The 18,842-nt window shown below is 37.6% G+C and overlaps 1 pseudogene; it reads left to right on the plus strand.

The window, feature by feature from the left end:
* Siah1-ps1 (siah E3 ubiquitin protein ligase 1, pseudogene 1) lies at positions 15,999 to 17,870 on the plus strand (annotated as a pseudogene).

Genomic DNA, 18,842 nt, shown 5'->3' on the forward strand with positions numbered 1-18,842 from the left:
AAATCCTGGGAAAGATTTAACACTTTAGTCTAAGATATAACCTTAAAACTGTAGAAGAGCAAGAACTCCTTAAACTAAGGCCCAAGTATGATCCACTTGTACACCCCAACAGAATATAAAACTGTCAGTTTTACTCACATAGCATGAATGCACAAGACCATTTTGAGGCTCAAAATTCATGATTCTCAGTATTATTTACACTAGTATTTCAAATTAGAAATATTTATGTATGAAGCTGAAACAAAACAGCACATTGTATATATGAATAAATTTGGAACTCTGAGGAAAAAGGTGGAAGAACAAACTAAATTGATATTTACATTCATTAATTTGATGATTGAATATTATTTGGATAGCCATACTTTCTAAGTTTATCTGTAGGTTGAACACAGTCTCAACCAAAATGTCAACAAATTATCTCATGGTTAGACAATAAACCTAGAACTGCCAAATAAATATTTAAAGAAAATAACAAGCACAGGGGGCAGATACAACTTGACTTCAAGGCCTACTATGGTGCTACAGTAATCAGCAGATCATGCAATTAGCAAAAAGTCCAGCCTAGTAAGTCAATGAAAAAAATAGAGAACTCAGAATCAGACAAACATGAATTTACAAAAACTCAGCATCATACAAAAATAGACTTTTTCCAAAAGGGGAAGAAAAATGCAACAAAATAATGTTTTCAGCAATTGGATTTGGACCAAGTGCATGCATAGAAAAATGATTGACATAGACCTTGTATTTTTCAAAACATAGTTTGTCTTAGTTAGGGATTTACTGCTGTGAACAGACACCATGACCAAGGCAAGTCTTATAAAGGACAACATTTAGTTGGGGCTGGCTTACAGGTTCAGACGTTCTGTCCATTGTCATCAAGTCAAGACCATGGCAACATCCAGGCAGGTATGGTACAGGCAGAGGTGACAGTTCTACATCTTCATCTGAAGGCTGCTAGCAGAGTACTGACTTCCAGACAGCTAGAACAGGATCTTGAGCCCACACCCATAGTGACACATCTACTCAAACAGGGCCACACTTTCTAATAGTGCCAGTCCCTGGGCTGAGCATAAACAAACCATCACATAATTCAAGCTGAAAATGTAGCTTAGTTGCAAGAGTACTTTCATACTATGCAGAAAAACCTGGTTTGATCCCAGTACCACATAAACTAGGCATAGGAGCAATGTGTATATTTCCAGGATTTATAATGGAAGCAAGATAGTCAGAAATTCAACATTATCCTCTACTAGATAGCAAGTGAGAGGCCAGACCATGAATCATGGCATGCTGTCTACAAGAAAACAATCCAAGAAAAACATAACTCAAAATTAAGCTAGAAACATAAGCATAATGTTTAAAAATGCAAAATTTTAGTAAGCCAATGATAGAAAACTGAGATAATCTTGGGTATGATAAAGACTTTTATAACACCTGCCAAAGTCAGAATCCATGGAAAAATTAATTAAGATGCTGAACTTTATGAGAATTAAAAGATTTTGTGACAAGCGATGTAAAAAGAATAAGATAGTTACAGATTGGAAGAAAGTGTTTGCAAAAGACACATTTTATAGAGGACTATTTTCTAAGTTATGCAAATACCTCTTCAAACCCAGCAGAAATATAATATAAAACACAATAGAGAACTTGGACAACATCTCTGTTTGGAACCTAAAATAATATAACAACATTAATTCTAGAGGGAACCAAAATACATGAACAAATAACCTGGGGGCACTTAGACACCTGTGTATCTTCTCTGTAGGGGTAAATGAGAATATGAAAAGATACACTGTTGCATCATTAGGAATCTATGAATAATGAGATATCCTACAATGTTATTCTATTGGATACAGTTCAAACTAGTTACACCACCAAATACTTCCCCAATTGTAGAGCAACAAAAAATGTCATTTATTGCTGGTGGTTATGCAAAAACAGTATGATCATTTTGGCATGCACTTTAATGGTGCCTCAAAGAAGGAAGCATGCTCTTATTATGTAATTTTAAAAAACCTGTTCTTTTGTATTTACATAATGGATTGAATACTCTGGTCCAAAAAAATATTCTTGCACATGGCTAGTCACAATAGTTTAAATAATTGCCAGAGCTTGGAAACAATTGAGTGTTCCTTCAATAAGTCCTCCAGCTCATAACAGACGTTAGTACTTCCCCAGAACAAAATTGTAGTCAGTGCAAAAAATAATAAGGTTTCGAGTCACACAACATCACTTCGACGCCGGTTCATATGAGTATGCGAAAGAGTTGATCCTCAGTATTTAATTTCTGTATCAGCCCAACTCTAAGGATTCTGAAACACAAACTATCAAGATGTATGAACTTCAATATCCTTGGGGGTTCATGGGGAAAGAGGTGAAGAAAAGAGGGATTTTCAGAGAGTCAACCTATTTGGTGTAGGCTATTAAGGGAATCATACCTTCCTTTTATTATTGTTAAATTCTAAGGTGAACTACAGACTGATAAAGATATGCCAAACTAAAGTTCATCTGATATAGCAAATATACTCTGATGCGTGATGGTGATGGTGGAGAAAGTTGTGTTTCTAGGACAGCGGATCCCTAAGAGTTCTGTATGGTCACTGGAACTTTGCTGTCAAACCTGGAAGTTCTCTACAAAAAAAAAAAAAAAAAAAAAAAAAAAAAAAAAAAAAAAAAAAAAAAAAAAAAAAATTCATTAATTAAAAAGAGTCATGTAGTTGGAAAATTTTCTCTCAGTAGATACTTCAACTGGCCTTGTAGGAGAGAGTGTTCTATAATCAACAGGCAATATTAATCCTTCTTATCCAGGAGTTGGAAGAGGAACCAAAGCATGTGTTTAATACATGGAGTTAGGTGAAGGTATATCTATCTGCACAAAGTTTTAACTGCTTGCTATAAACAGAGAATCTAGTTAATTATATGCAAATAAGCTCACTAACAAACACCTAAATAACTCAGGCTTGTCTTCATTAAGCTCCAAGGTATAGCACATTTCTCAGGGAATTAGACAAGGACTATTAATCAAAGATGCTTGTAATTTCTAATGAATTTATTGACTGCTCATCTCAATGCCACCACCGTCACAGAAGAAACGACAAGAGGTAGACGGCTGAGCACACAAGTGCTGATCTTCAAAATTTAAAATTAATGTCATCGTTCCTCTTTTCGATATCCTGTGCAAAGCTTTTTGTGTGTTGAAGGTTTTCTTTGTGGGATATGAATCCATAAGCAGAACTATCTTTCGTTTTTCTTTTCTCTCTCTCTTTTTTTTCCCTTTTTGTTTCTGTGCTCCTAGAATCATGAGCAATTTCTATTTTGCTGCAATCCGGCAAGCATTTGTGGCTGGAAGAGCTCGAAGTCACTCTGTGAAGTAAGGGCACAGCGAAAGGCCAGACAATCAATACAGAAGTAAAGGGTTGCAGAACTGAATTGCTTGTTACTGGGAGTTGGCCTGGAAGCTGGTTTTCTCGATTTACTCCCACGCCCTCGGACTTCAATGGCCTCCTTTTCTTCTCTTTTGGCAAAAGTGGCTGCAGGGTTGCTAATTGGGCTTAATGTCAGCTAAGTGCTTTTGACAAGTCTGTGACTCCTGAAAAACAGAGTTGCCTCTGTGTCTGGGAGTTGCCTGGTTACTTTCCTGTAATAAAACACCCTGCTCTCCATTGCCCTATGACTGGATCGAAAGTTTTAAAGAGCAATTTTGCCCCCTTGTTATTTTCCGTTTTGAGACTTTCTGGTTGGCTGTACATCTCACTCCTCCACTCCATTGATTTATTTCAATTAAGATTCCCCATGTTCAACCATCACAATTAGAGACTGTCACTATCGATTCCCAGCCCCCAAGGACTCGTACCTGGCTACAGAGTTGACCACTGACAACTTAGTCACAATTCACTCAGGCAAAATGAAAACTGAGAGCAACATGAATCTTCTACGTCAGAACTTACCCAAACGGTAACTTTATCAACCATGGGTACAAAAATAGTTCTTATCCTGTGAACTTCACAATTGTGCACATTTTTGTAGTAACTCTAGCCATCATTAAAAATCACTTAAAAAGTGGTAATTGCTTATTTACCTCCATTTTGAAGAATGAAAACCTAAAGGAAAATTCTATTGTCCAATTCTTTCAGGTAGTGACAGAGTTAAGACTCAAACCAAGAGATCCACGGCTCGACATCAGTAGTACCTTCACAGGGGCAATATAGAATCGCAACAGCTGATACTTGCTGACTGCCAATATTGCTCTAAATACGGATGCTTTTTCTGATGAAATAAACTTTGCTGGGGTGGGGGTGGGGTGTCTTCTCTGATTCTGTTTCTACATTTCTGTGCTCGTTTCAAGCTTTGAAAGTGAACTGGTTGATTACAGTCATTTATGTAGTGAGTGGCGAAATCCACAGCAGAAGTCAGGGCCGCTTTGATTGTTGGTTAGATTCCGACCACCATGGGATTTTTCAACTGGAAATGGAGTGGTTCAACTACCAGAAAATTTAACCATTGCTGTTGACCACAGCATTCAGTTTCATTTGCCTCCACCAACTCCTTTAGAACGACAACGATGCCTTTGCAGTTATAGGAGACTATATTCTGTGTCAATAAGATGAGGGATACATAGCTCATTATGCACTTTCTTTCAATTGAGCAATTTGCCTCTTGGGTAAGGCAATAGTTCTCACTTCCAATCTTCTAACATAGCATACTGCATATGGCATTACCATTATCTCTGAGCCTGCTCACGTGGTTCAAACCTTTAGCACACCTGTCTAGAGGCACAGGTTTGCTTTTGTGATGCCTTATCATATTCTTATCTTTTTCAACTAGCACACCCATTGGGTGACCCATTGATCACCAGTTTGTTGCATGGAGCTCACTATAATTACCAGCAAGTACAAAGACGCTGTATGTGTGTCAGCACTGTAGTGCAAATATTTCTTATTATGCCTAGAGGACACAGGTTAATGTAGGCAGCTATTGTAATGTATCCTCTCCTTCCCATGAGTCCCTACTCTGACTTATCTGTATTTGATCCTTTACAATCACCCTCACACATATTTTCCAACATCTCTCCATTCTACCTACACAGTTCTCTCTTCCGAGCTCGCACAATAGGGCTCTAAACTGCTTTTGAATGCACCAAATATCTCTTTGATGCATGTATCACACTGTTGCCATGGTGAGCTCCTTGATATATGCTCTGCTCCTGGTATTTTCCTATTCAAAGGACCAGCACTGGTCTTTCATTGCTTAGTAATGATATTGTTCTGCCTGGCATCCCAAGGCCACCTCTAACTAAATACACTTCCTCCTGATTTCCTCCTACACCATACATGGGGCACATGTCTCCCACCTCCTCATTGGGCCTCTACTTTCACTTTGCTTTGTTCTGACTCTTTCAACACTTCCCTTACTTTTTGAGACTTTCAACTGTCATTTCTTTTTTTTAAAGGTTCATTTGTTTTGATTTTATGTGTGTGGTGAACATATCTGTGCATCATGTGCATGCATGTCCACGTTGGTCAGATGAGGGCTTCAGATTTTGTGGAGATGGAGTTATAGATGTTTTCTATCTGTCTCTTGGAGTGCAACAGACCCATCTTGTTCTAAAGAGAGCCATTTCTCAATAGCAAACCCTGGTATCTGGTTCTTACAATGGTTCTGTTCTGTCTTTTACAATGGTCCCTGAGGCTGGGTGAACAGGCTATGCTATATCTGTCTCATCTGTGGTTTAGAACCGCAGTGACACTTGTTCTCTGTGCTGTGGCAGTGTGAGGCTCTGAGTTAAACTTTGTACTGTACAAACAAGCTTTTCTGATTAGTCATGAGAGGTAGAGGTCTGCATTTGGAAGAAAGTTTGGTACTAAGTTAATTCAGCAAAATAATGATAGTGGGTTTGTCCCCAGGATCTATGACATACCCAGCTATGTTTTCTTGGCAGATCTATAGTATCAGGCCTATGTTCCTTCCTCTGGAATAGGCCTTAAATCTAATCATAAAGCAGTTGTGTACCTCTGTAGCTATCAGGCCACCACGTCAGCCATGAACATATCTTACCAGGTGAATCATTCTTGTAGTTCACAGCAACTGGGAAATATCGTTAAAACATTTCTCCGATATAAGTCTGCATAATACTTTCCATACAGTGAGCTAGTTAGCAGAGAAGAAGGTTCTGGAACAGAAACAGCTGAATTTCTTTAACTCCTAAGCCAAAAATGCTCATATATTCAGCAGCTGGATCTTAATATCAAGTTCTTTTTGAGAACCAAGAGCAATGACCAGGCCTGAAATATTTATGGGTCTGTGGATCTTCCCAACCCATAACTCACAGGAACATATTTTGTGCCTGGTGGCTTTAAGTTTGGATTCTGGGAAAAGCATTATTGTCCAAGTAAGGTAAGTCCATTTTAACTCTAATATGTTAATATGTATGTATACGTATACACATATATTCGTATGTACGTATGCATGTATATATGTATGTCTTAACTAACCGTTCCCCTATTCCTCCTTCTCCCTTCCTTCTCTTCCTTTTTCCTCTTTCCATTTCATATCACTGTTCTATCTCCTCCCACTTAAAATCCTCCCTCAATGGCATCCTTCTTGCTGTCTTCAACATGCGTTCCAAGTGAACAACCATAATTGTCATACAAGCTATGATGCCTTGGCCTCTTTTCCTGCATCTCTCATACGTATAAAAATTTTTGTCGTAAGTATTGTTAATGTAGAGACAAATGATAGCTAACAAATGCCAATGTGAATAGCCTTAATTTCAATGCAGACAATGAATGAAAGCCAGACTTGTCTTTAGACCAATCCCTGAGACAAGGAAGAGGAAGTGTTTCATTTCAATACAACATTCACATAATTAAAATCAGTCTAGACTTGTTCATAACCAGTGTCTCGAATGTAAAAAGGAAGATTGCATAAAGCCATTCTAAGGAAAGCTGTATTATTAAAATTGTGTCCTGTTGGTAATTAAGGTAGCACTTTCCCAAAGTGATAACATTGGCAGTGCTATCACACTTAATCAAAATTCGACCCAAAATTCTGAAAATAGACATTAATTCCTTCAGTAATTTACACAGTATAAATTTCTATCATGACACCTATAAGAATGGTTGTGTCCATCTTTTTCACAAACATAAATATAGAATAATTTGTTGTTTTTTCTAATTCATGCTGACTTGTTAAGAAGTACTAAAAACACAATTAGTCATTGTAAGTCTCTGATATGAATAATGGGCTATAAATCATTGACAAAACAGTTGCAAAGTGGAATTTAGAAAATATAGCTTTCTATAATAGTTTTAGAAGGTAGAGATATGACTCAATAGTTAAGAGCACTCGCTGCTACTGCAGAGGATCTGTCATGTACAAGGCAGTTCACAAACATCTATAATAGTAGGATCAGGGTATCCGATGCTCTCTTTTGCCTCTGAGAATATAGTAGGCATGTGGAACATAAACATACATGTAGATAAACCTCATGTACATAAAATACAAATAAACATTTTTAAAAAGCATGACTTTAAAGCATAAATTCATTCTTGTGTGTTCTTTTCAAGTCAGCATAAAGTGTTCTTGATAGCTCAAGATTCCCACGTTAGTCTTTATATTGCTTTGTTACTATTAAGAATATTTAAAATTTTTTCAATGTCACTTAAGACAGAATTATATAATGATATTCTTAGATGCATAGGTTTCTTTTGCATATATTTTCTTATTCTCTTGTCATACAGATCTTTCTCTTGTTTGGTTAGAGTTACTCTAAGATTTTTTTTTATTATTTTTGAATATTTTGAAGGGTGTTGCTTCTGTATTTTCTTTCTCTGTCCATTTATCATTTGTATAAAGGAAGGCTACTGAATTATTTGAGTTAATTTTATGGACAGTCACTTTGCAGAATCTGTTTATCAGCTATAGATGTTCTCTGATAGAATTTTGGGGGTTGCTTGTTTCTAATATTTTAATAAATATTCTAAAAAATGGAATTAATTTTGATTACTTATCATTTTCAGGTGACTTGGGAATTAAATTTGATGTTGGATTACAAGAGCCCTCATTTTAAGAAAGGCTAACTCAAGTAACATTGTATGAGCTGTATAAACTATATGGGTTATATTTAGGAATATATATATGAAATACATATATATGTGTATTTAGAATATATTATAACAATTATTGAAAAAAAAAGAAGTCATGAATCTGAAGGAGGGCAAAGAGGGATATATGAGGGGGCTTGGGAAAGGAAAGAGGAAGGAGAAAGGTTATAATTATATTAAAATCTCAAAAACTAAAATTAAAAGAAAAAGAAAAGAAAGGGCAGTTATTTCATGAAGAAATTCCTCTGTTTCCAATGATGCTTTCTGATTTTTTTCAAAAAAAACATATACCACACATTAAAACTGAGATTTCTTACCTGTTATTAGTACTGGCTGCCAGCCTACCCATAGGAAAGTCCTTCGCTAGTTCTGCCACACAAGCCTGTTCTGGGGGAACTGGAAAAAGGTGCGTGCTTACTGAAATCTGTGGGGTAGGGACTAGGAGTCAGTTGACAGAGGCAACCTGGCTTTGGGAAGCCATTTACTGCAGATGATACTACAGGAGACAGAAAAGGCTGAACAAAGAGGAGCTACTATCACCATGTGTGCAAAAAGAGCTAGTTCCTTGCAGCGAAGCTCTGCGGCTGCTGCTACTTCAGGACAAAGCAGTCCATCCGCTCATGCGTCTCATCTGCTCACTGCAGCACAGAGCGTGTTTCCATAGAAGGGAGACTATTTTCAGCTCAGAGAAATCCAGTTTTATCTGCTCAGCTACAGAGTGTCTTTAAAGAAACATACTTGTTGAACGGACAAAGGAGAGAGGATAAGAACAGGGGTAGAAGAAAGCAGACTCATGCATAAAAACTTAGCTTCCAGGCTCAGGGCAAAGTACCCACCTGTGGTGTGATAAGATTTTTGAAAATAAAGGATTACTATTGCCACATTGCAGGCACTCAATTACAGATCTTCGAGTGACTGGAAGAGGATGATGCTAGAAGTTTATAAACATGACCACTACGAGGAATTGCTAAGCTACCATGTAATCTGAAAGGTGTAACCAGAGACTATGTCACCATCAGTATGAATTTCCTTTCCAGTGGCTGATCAGGATTGCCCACCAGTCAACTTTCGCCTTGTGCTTCTTATCACTACATAGTCTACAGCCCAGCATCTCTGGCTCTCCTTTGTGAGTTTTCTGATGACTACCAATAGGAAGTAAATTATATGGTACAAAAGAAGAAAGAGAGAAAGAGAGTATGGATTGGCAGTAGCTACCAATTAGTTGGTAAGAGATTAGTTCCTTATATTGATACATAAGGTATCTCGTTTATTAATGTATCCACAAAGTGAACATTAAAGATCTTCAAAACACATTTTAAAACGTTCAAATTAAACTATTTGCTGTTTAATTGCCAGTCACATGTCTTTAACACGAATATGTTTAAAGTGTGTGTCTTTAAATAAACACCTCCACTGGGATCACACACGTCTGAAATCAGTTCCCCATAATGGTAGCCTCTGAATGGAGCCCATAGTGCCACCCTTACCCTTCCCAGCCTTAGAGAGAGTCTGAAACCCAGCTGAAGGTGAGGAAGGCTTTGCCTACATCAGGGGTTATTACTGAATAGCAACTTACAGTAACCATTTTATCATATCCCTTTGGTAAGTGGTAACTATCAAGAGAAGTATCCATTTATTTAGATTTTCCAATTTGGTGGAGTACACATTTTTAAAGTATGTCTTTAAGATTCTCTAGATTTCCTTTGTGTTTCATGGTATGCCCTGCCTTTTAGTTTTTAATTTTCTTAATTTAGATATTCCCTCTGTGTGTTTTAAAGCTTGGATAGGGGTTTGTCTATGTTGTTCATTTTCTCAAAGAACCAACTTTTTGTGCCATGAATTCTCTGTGTTGTTATCTTTATTTTTTAATTGATTTTACTCCTCAGTTTATCAATTTCTTTCCACCTGACCATCTTTGGTATGCATTGATCTTTTTTATTCTAGAATCTAGATCAGATAATCTAGAATCTTGAGTTTTCAGTTGTGTTAAGTTGTTTTTCATGTAGGTAGTTAGTGTTATGAACTTTTCTCTTAACACTGCTTGTATGTGTTTCAAAAGATTGGGTATGTTGTGTATTCATTTTACTGAATTCTAGAAGACCATTGATTTCATTCTTTTCCTTCCTTCCTTCCTTCTTTCCTTCCTTCCTTCCTTCCTTCCTTCCTTCCTTCCTTCCTTCCTTCCTTCCTTCCTTCTTTCCTTCCTTCCTTCCTTCCTTCCTTCCTTCCTTCCTTCCTTCCTTCCTTCCTTCCTTCCGTTCTTGTCTCATTTTTCATTTAGTACAGAGCTGTTCAGTTTCTAAGATTTCTGTTGTTGCTGAGGTCCAGTTGTCATCCCAGAGACCTTAGATAGAACCACACATGACTCTTTCCCCCAAAAGCCCAGTCAAATAATTCATAATTGTGTATTCTAAACTTATAGATTTGTGTCTTGTCTAGTCTTTCTCAGAGATACTTCCTCTGCCATGACACGGGAGTTGGTGCAGAGATCCAAAACTAGACATTCTGCAGAGAGGGTGAGTCTAAATTGGAATTCTCCATTAGGTCACTCATTTTTGAAAATCAGGGAGCATTGTGGAAGATGGGGAGGGAAGACTGTTGGAGTCAAAGGAGATGAAGGACACCAGGAGAACATGGCCTATGGAATCAACTAAACAATGCTTATATGGGCTCACAGAGACTGAAGCAGCAAGCACAGGGTCTGTACCAGGTCATCTGTGTATATAGTATGGCTGTTTAGTTTGTTAATTATATGCCTTCTAACAGTTCCACATGGAAACAGGAGTATCTCTGACTATTTTGCCTGCTTTTCAGACACTTTTTTTCCTATTAGGTTGCCTTGTCCAGCCTTGATATGAAGTCTTTTGCTCTGGCTTACTGTATCTTGTTTTGTCCATTTTGGCTACTATATCTTGGAGGCTTGCTCTTTTATGAAGTGGAAACAGGGGAACAATAGATCTGAGGGCGATTGGAGATTGGCAGGAGCTTGGAGAAGTGAGAGAATAGGAAACATGGTTTAGTTATATTGTATGAAAGAAGAATCCATTTTCAATTTACAAAATGAGAAAATATATTATAAAATTAAAAAATAAATGTGCTTCAAAATAGAAAAAAAAGACACAATAGAGAAGATATAATTCCAACACATTTGTCAAAGACATTAAGACCCAGCCTTAAACAGTAGAACTGATAGTTTTCTTATCCAAGAATAATTACTTTGTCAAGAATCCAGTGACATCATTGACTTAGCTTATGGCAAGAGCTCTGAAGTTATATGAATATTATTTAGAATAGTAGGATTTTGGAAAATAAACCATACCCCCAAATCAGGAGAAGGTTAAAGAAAACTTGATTCTTTGTGCTCCATTTTTGATAGAAGCAGCCTTTCTCCATTCACGACTACATTGTATCATCTTGTACATATGATAAATTTTATTAAATTACAATAAAGAGTAACTGAAAAGTATGATGAGTCGTAGACCATCAACTTGTGAATAAAAATAATAATCTATAGTTGTTGGGCAACTAAATTTTTTTTCAAGCTCATCCTTGCCAACATAATAAATTGTTAAATGTGTATGAATTTATCTTTTTGGTCTTTGTCTTTATATTGATGCTGAATACCAATCCATGTGAAGATATATGCTGTGTACTCGCCTTGTTTATATTATGTCATCTTTTGTACTCATCCACAAAACCTCAGTCTATTAATCAGCTTTGTTAACCTGTGCCAAATGATGTATTCTAAAATGAGGAACTGAGTTTACTACAAGGGATGTGGACTAATATCTAGACATTCACAGGGATATCTGAATATTCACTTAAAATCTCAGTTATAGATTTAAATTCTCACCCAGTTACAATGCTATGAAGCTTCTACAGGCCTTGGGAACAGTGTCTAAAATATTCATTGGAAACAGCAACAGAGGAAAAAGAAAGCTTGTTTAAGCAGTGTTAGAGTTTTGTGAAATTATATGGATGAAAGAAGATACAAGGGGGTTTAAATAATGTAAAAACAACCTATTAATATAGTGGACCATTGTTTCTAAGCTGGGTAAATGGGAGAATTTATGAATAAACCAGGATATGATGGGAAAATGGTAAGATAAATGAATCGGAAGCTTAACTGGAATGAAGCTGTTGTTACAGATGGGATTTGGAAAGTTAATACAAAATATAAGAGATTATAATTGACATGATGATTTGAAATTGTGATCCTAGAAACAACCATGTAGAGAGAGTGATTGAGGTCCACTAGTGAACTCATGAGATTAGTGACTTCCACTAGCTAATTCTCACAAGTGTCAAGGCCACTAATAAACATTCTGAATTAGGATTCAAAAGAAAAAGTGAGACCAGCAGTAAATATTGAATCTTAGTAGAGAGGATCAAGAGAAAACCCTAGCGCATAATGAAGTATGGTAACAAGCTCTTTAAAAGAAGAGGAAAGCAGGAAGACTAGAACTGAGCAGAGTTGAGACATGGTTTTCCTAGGGAAAATTGTATGCTGATGGCTAAAGAGAAACAAAACAATCAGAGGTGTCATCGAACCCCACAGTGTAGAAATAGCCCATTCGTGACAAGAAAATGCAAAATTGGCAAATGGCAAAAAAAAAAAAAAAAAAAAAAAAGAATCAGAACGTGCTGACAAAGAAAGATATTAAAAATGGTGCTGGAGTACTGGGGAAAGACAAAGCAGGCACAGAACTGAATCACATCAGAAAATACATTAGGCACTATCAGATAGGAAGAGGAATTTTCGTGTAGAAATGTAATGTTAGACTGCTAATGTTGACTCAGTCAATAAATCTGTAAATAATGTTGGATGTTGTTTCCCCATGTTATATTCAGGAGAATGCTAAGCGTGTGTTACCTCACTTCCTTGAAACTGTTTGAGGTTGCGAATCACAGTACCTGCCTATGGTATAGCTTGGGCTTACCAAACGGGAAAGTATATAGAGAATATCTTATGTCTGTATGGATGCGGCACCTGTCAATAATAAATCTGATGGCCTATGCCTGAGGCAGGAAATAGAAGGATGGACATCTGGGAGGCAGAACGAATTCTGGAATAGAACCTAGCGAATATCCCCTCTACCCAACCCCCCCCCCCAGGAAGATGTGAGGAGACAGACACTTGGAACCTGAGCACAGTGACCAGAATGTAGGTTAAAATAAGTGGGTTATCTTAAGTTATGATTCTAGTCAGAGAAGAGCCTAGCTATATGGCTAAGGTATTGGTAAATATAGTTTGAATCTGAGTCTTGTTTCTGGGAGTACAGGACTGGGCAGAAGAACCAGACCCTCACCTCAACAGGAAAGATAAGAAAACACCTTTGTTTTCTTTCTGCACACCGTGTCAAGGAAAAAGTATTGAGTTCTAAATCTTCTGTTTAAGCTCCTAACAAATTTGTGTATTTAATCGAGTCATAAAATTTAGCCCTTAGATGAGGGACTTTGGCCACTGTATGTAAATGACAACCTTAGATTTCCTGAAACATCTCTTGCTGACCTTCCAAATAAGAAAGTGCCAGGTACCTTGCATTTGGAAAATTTAAGAACATCCAGGACAACAGTAGGACATTTCAGCAAAATATCTCTGATGTGCTTAGAACAGTCTATGAAATTTAAAGAGGAATCTTTACATCGCCTCCTCCTCTCCTGCCTAACGCACTCATTTCCAAATGTCAATGTTAATACTTTTCCACCTGAACTTGCTAAACTGGTGCAGAAGGATTATAAACTTATCAATAAAGTCAGAATGAAATAAAAAAGTACTGCAAGATTTAATTTTCAGATCCCATGAATTTCTATTGATTTGGGAGGACACAGCCCAGAGTAGTGAGGAAGTAATCTACACTTTGTATCAAGGATACCTATCTCAAATGCCTTTGTTACAAAGCTGTCACTCTGCGGAAAATAGGTTACACTGTTGATGAGAAAACTCATGAGAATCTTCCTGGATATTACATTTTCCTAACATCACTTTTAAATGTGAAAATAAAAAATGGCAATAACCTAGTAAAGATGTGATCTCCCATACCTCAGAAAAAAATTTTTTTGCAAGGAAAGCTTAAAAGAGAGAAAATAAGAGGATCATATTTAAAATGACCTTCCAAGAAAACCCACAGAAGAGGTAAAATTCTTGTAATCTTGTCTCAGAATTTATGCTTTGGACCATAAAATGTCAATTATTAGAATTAGCAAAAGCAAAAGATCTGCTGAAGAGAGCAGTCTTGCTTACAGTCGTGCCATTAAGAGTTTCTCTCTGTGTCTGATTTTCCAAATCAAAGGAACAAAAGTGGTAACGTGAAAATCAAAAGGGAAAATGTATATGAATAATTACGTTCAAGTATGGATTTGGTTGGCATCCTCAATAACACTAATTTAGCACATTTCCCTTTAGGTGGAGCTCAAATGAATGGCCCTGCTTCTTATCCACTATGTGGACACGCCTACAGAACACAGTAGCAGCATACCTCCGTCCAGTAGGAATCTATATTAGCATACACAAAGGGAATGAAAAAATAGGGGAGAGGGTGCTGAGTCCTAAATTCAATCATGAGAGATTTGTAGATAAACTTTGTCCAAGGTAAACTGGAGAAAATCCTTGTCCTGAGGAAATATGTATAAAAGTACTAAAACATTTAAAAAGGTATATGTTACATATATTACAGTACAATTATAGAGAAATTTTCATCCCCTATCCTCTTCAGCCATAGTCACCTCATGGCTTCCCATTAAATACCTCTTATTTCCCTATATTTCTCTTGTGTTCATGACCATCTATGCCTTTGTGAATTCTACCCCATCCATTTGGGAAATTTCTCTCTTGTTCATTTAAATATTCATGAATCTACTTCCTCTAATATGTATTAAATGTGCTTAGGGGGTTAGATAAGTCACAGATGAGAATAGTTTGCACCTTTCATAGCCACGTCTACATGACAATGACAGACATATAGACCGAGCCAATGAAATATGAAGAACAGTTATCTAGGGATTGTGCAAGAGTGGGGTGGGGAATTGAGTGAAACTTTAAGATTTAGGTAAGGGTTTTGTTCGGTTTTGCTTTTGTTCTCGATGATGATGGATTTAAAATTTTTGTTGGTTGCTTATTTGTTCAATGAGGTAAGGATCAGATATCAAGATTAGAAGCAAGGTAATGGAACCATTAGGAATGGCCTGTGCCACAGCATAATGACTTGGCATTATATGCTCTGTCAAGGATTCTAAGCTATTCAATCTGGCTGAGAACATAGTAGGTATGTTTCATTTCTTTATTTTTAGTTGGTATAGACAAATAGATGGTGATTCCTACATTACTGTATGAAGATGTTCACATTAGTCCAATAGAGTATGTATCAGAAGATGGCCTATTCAGCCATCAGTGGAAAGAGAGGCCCATTGGTCATGCAAACTTTATATGCCTCAGTACAGGGGAATGCCAGGGCCAAGAAGTGGGAGTGGGTGGGTGGGGGAGTGGGTGGGGGAGCGTGTGGGGGACTTTTGGGATAGCATTGGAAATGTAAATGAAATAAATACCTAATTAAAAAAGAACAATCCTGGGGGGAAAAAAAAGAAGAGAGATGACTGAGCATTTTAAGGGTGGCCTACAGCATTAATAAATTTGGGATTTAGAAATATCACTTAGTGACTATACAGATTATAGTAATGATGTAGTAATGATGATATAAGTGTTTAAAACAGTCATTAAAAAGTATATGATGGACTGGGCCCGGTGGCGCACGCCTTTTTAATCCCAGCACTCGGGAGGCAGAGGCAGGCAGATTTCTGAGTTCGAGGCCAGCCTGGTCTACAAAGTGAGTTCCTGAACAGCCAGGGATATACAGAGAAACCCTGTCTTGAAAATAAAAAAAAAAAAAGTATACGGTGGTCCTGTTGGTCTCGGCGCCAGGAGAGGTAGAGCCGCGGCCCGTGGTGGCAGCGACTGGCCATGTTAGAAGGGGCCCTCAGATATGAGCCATCCGACTGCTACAGCATTACCCACTGGCACCTCAAAGTATCCACGGTCCCAGAGGATACCTGCCTTGACTGGCACAACTGCATCCAACAATGACTTGGCGAGTCTTTTTGAGTGTCCTTTCTGCTTTGACTATGTGTTGCCACATAGTCTTCAGTGTCAGAGTGGCCATCTTGTTTATAGCAACTGTCGCCCCAAAGTTACATGTTGTCCCACCTGCCAGGGCCCATTGGGATCTATACACAACTTGGCTATGTTGAGAAAGTGGCCAACTCAGCACTCTTCCCTTGTAAATATGCCTCTTCTGGATGTGAAATAACTGCCGCACAGTGAAAAGGCAGAGCACGAGGAACTCTGTGAGTTCAGGCCTTACTCCTGCCCCTGCCCTGGTGCTTCCTGTAAAGTGGCAAGGCTCTTTGGATGCTGTCAAGCCCTACCTGATACATCAGCGCAAATCTATTACCAACCTGCAAGGAGAAGATACAGTTTTCCTTGCTACAAACATTAACCTTCCTGGTGCTGTTGACTGGATGATGATGCAGGCTTGATTTGGGTTTCGTTTCATGTTAGTCTTGGAGAAGCAAAAATGCGATGGCCATCAGCAGTTCTTTGCAATTGTTCAGCTGATGGGAACACGCAAGCAAGCTGAAAATTTTACATATTGACTTGAGCTAAATGGTCATAGGAGGAGATTGACTTGGGGAGCAACTCCTAGATCTATTCATGAGGGAATTGCAACAGCCATTATAAATAGTGACTGCCTAGTGTTTGACACCAGCATTGCACAGCTTTTTGCAGAAAATGGCAATTTAGGCATCAGTGTAACTATTTCCATGTGTTGAAACTGCAATAAAATATTTCTGGCCAGTGTTTAAAATTTGCATTTGACTTCACAGAGAATAAGGCACTTCTGCTTGCTAACCTAAAACTCTCCTGGTAGGTAGAAGCTAGACATGAAGGTAAATAAAAAGGAAAGATGTTAATACAGGAAACAGTTACACATAGTAACACTAATATATTTTTTTAAAAATTCAACAGTAAACCACTGGAAAAAATATATATATATACCCAAGATGGGTATCTTTTGTATTAAGAAAAGAAATATTATAAACTATTTCTGAGCTTTGTGGTTGTTGCAGATTGATTGTATTGTTGAGAATTTTCAGCAAGGTATGTCTGCATGCATGCTGTAAGTGTGTGTTTGGGTTTCCTTTAACTGACACACCATCTGTGTGGTCACAGACCACTGCTTTCCCTTTGCGAGTTAACACATAGTGCTGCTGTGGTTTTGTTTTTGTTTTGGGGTGTGTGTGTGTGTGTGTGTGTGTGTGTGTGTGTTGTGTGTATTTGCTAATTTTTATTCAGGTTTTTCATTAAATAAATTTGACTTTCTTTTCTGTAATTCAGGTTTTTCTCACCTTTGTACCTTTTAAGTTAGTGCCTTTCTTATATTCATAATTGCTTAATGTCCAAAGTTTGTGTTCCGTACATACTTTCTTTCCTGTAATCAATTTATTAGAAATATTTTTAACTTGGCCCTTTGATTTATATAAATTAAAAAAAAAATCAGGCTTTCCCTTTCTTCAAATGTCTTGGGAAAAATCACATGTTTAAATTGGATTTTGTATTTATTAGTTTTGCATAAAAGTACATCATCATAGCGTTTTTGTAATTAAAGTAAATTAAGTTTTTAAAGAAAGGCAGTTTGCAAAAGTGTTGTTTGTTTGTTTGTTTGTTTTGTCTTATACTTCTCATTAAAAGATTATCTGGCAAATTAAAAAAAAGTATGTGGTATTTTATTCTTATAAAGCAATATTGTCAAAAATGTTTTCTTTTCTAATGTAAATTCTATAAAACTAAGTTATATAATTTATCTCAAAGAAGACTCTTCCCAGGACCAGAGTAACACTAAGAACTACCTAAAACAACAGAATGGCACTAGCCCTGCCCAGGCATTCTGTGATAGAGAGGAATCTTTAATACAGCTTCCCTCAGATCTCCAGGGGTGCTGCTTGCTGCATTCACACATCTCTCTCCCACCACACCATGTGGGAGAAACTGTGCTGGGGCCTTTTTCTCTCTGGTCTCTAAGGTTGTCCTAGCTCATGGGCGGATCTTGATAAGCATTTCCTGATCAGAGATAACTGACACTGCAGATGACATGTTAGCCACTCCCATCACTAAGTGGTCTTACTTCTCCTTGACCTGTCTTCTGTCTTGGAAATGATGTGGGAATGCTGAATTTCCCTATAATACCCAAGAGCAACTTGGATATTACATGAAGAAAGAGAGCTGTGACATAATGGGTATTAGGTTGTGTTATGTTCCCCATTCTCTAGGTTTTTGGAGTCTCTATTTTTTTTTTCTTCTTGCACTTCAGAGCCATTGGTTGGTCCAAATGATGTTGTGATGTCTGAATATCAAAAAAAAAAAAAAAAAAAAAGCCTCAGGGAATTTTTTTTTTCCCTTCAGCTTTGTCCCTCATCTTCCAATAAATTTTATACCTAGCTAACATGTGTGAGGAGCGGGTGTGGCGGCAGTCCCAAAGGCACCAGGGACTGCAGCTAAGTCGTATGACTTGCACCTGACTTCCTCATATAAGCCACAAACATCTTGAGAGCTGCACAGGTGAACCAGGATACAGGTGAATCCATTTTGATGGAGAAATGCCCCTGCTGCCCTGATTAGCTGAAGCTGCGTGCCTGGTGAGGTGGCGTGGCCTGTTGAGCGCGCGCAACAAACATGGTCAAAATACC

Source organism: Mus musculus, chromosome 19 (genome assembly GCF_000001635.26).
Source record: "Mus musculus strain C57BL/6J chromosome 19, GRCm38.p6 C57BL/6J".
Classification (NCBI taxonomy): domain Eukaryota; kingdom Metazoa; phylum Chordata; class Mammalia; order Rodentia; family Muridae; genus Mus; species Mus musculus.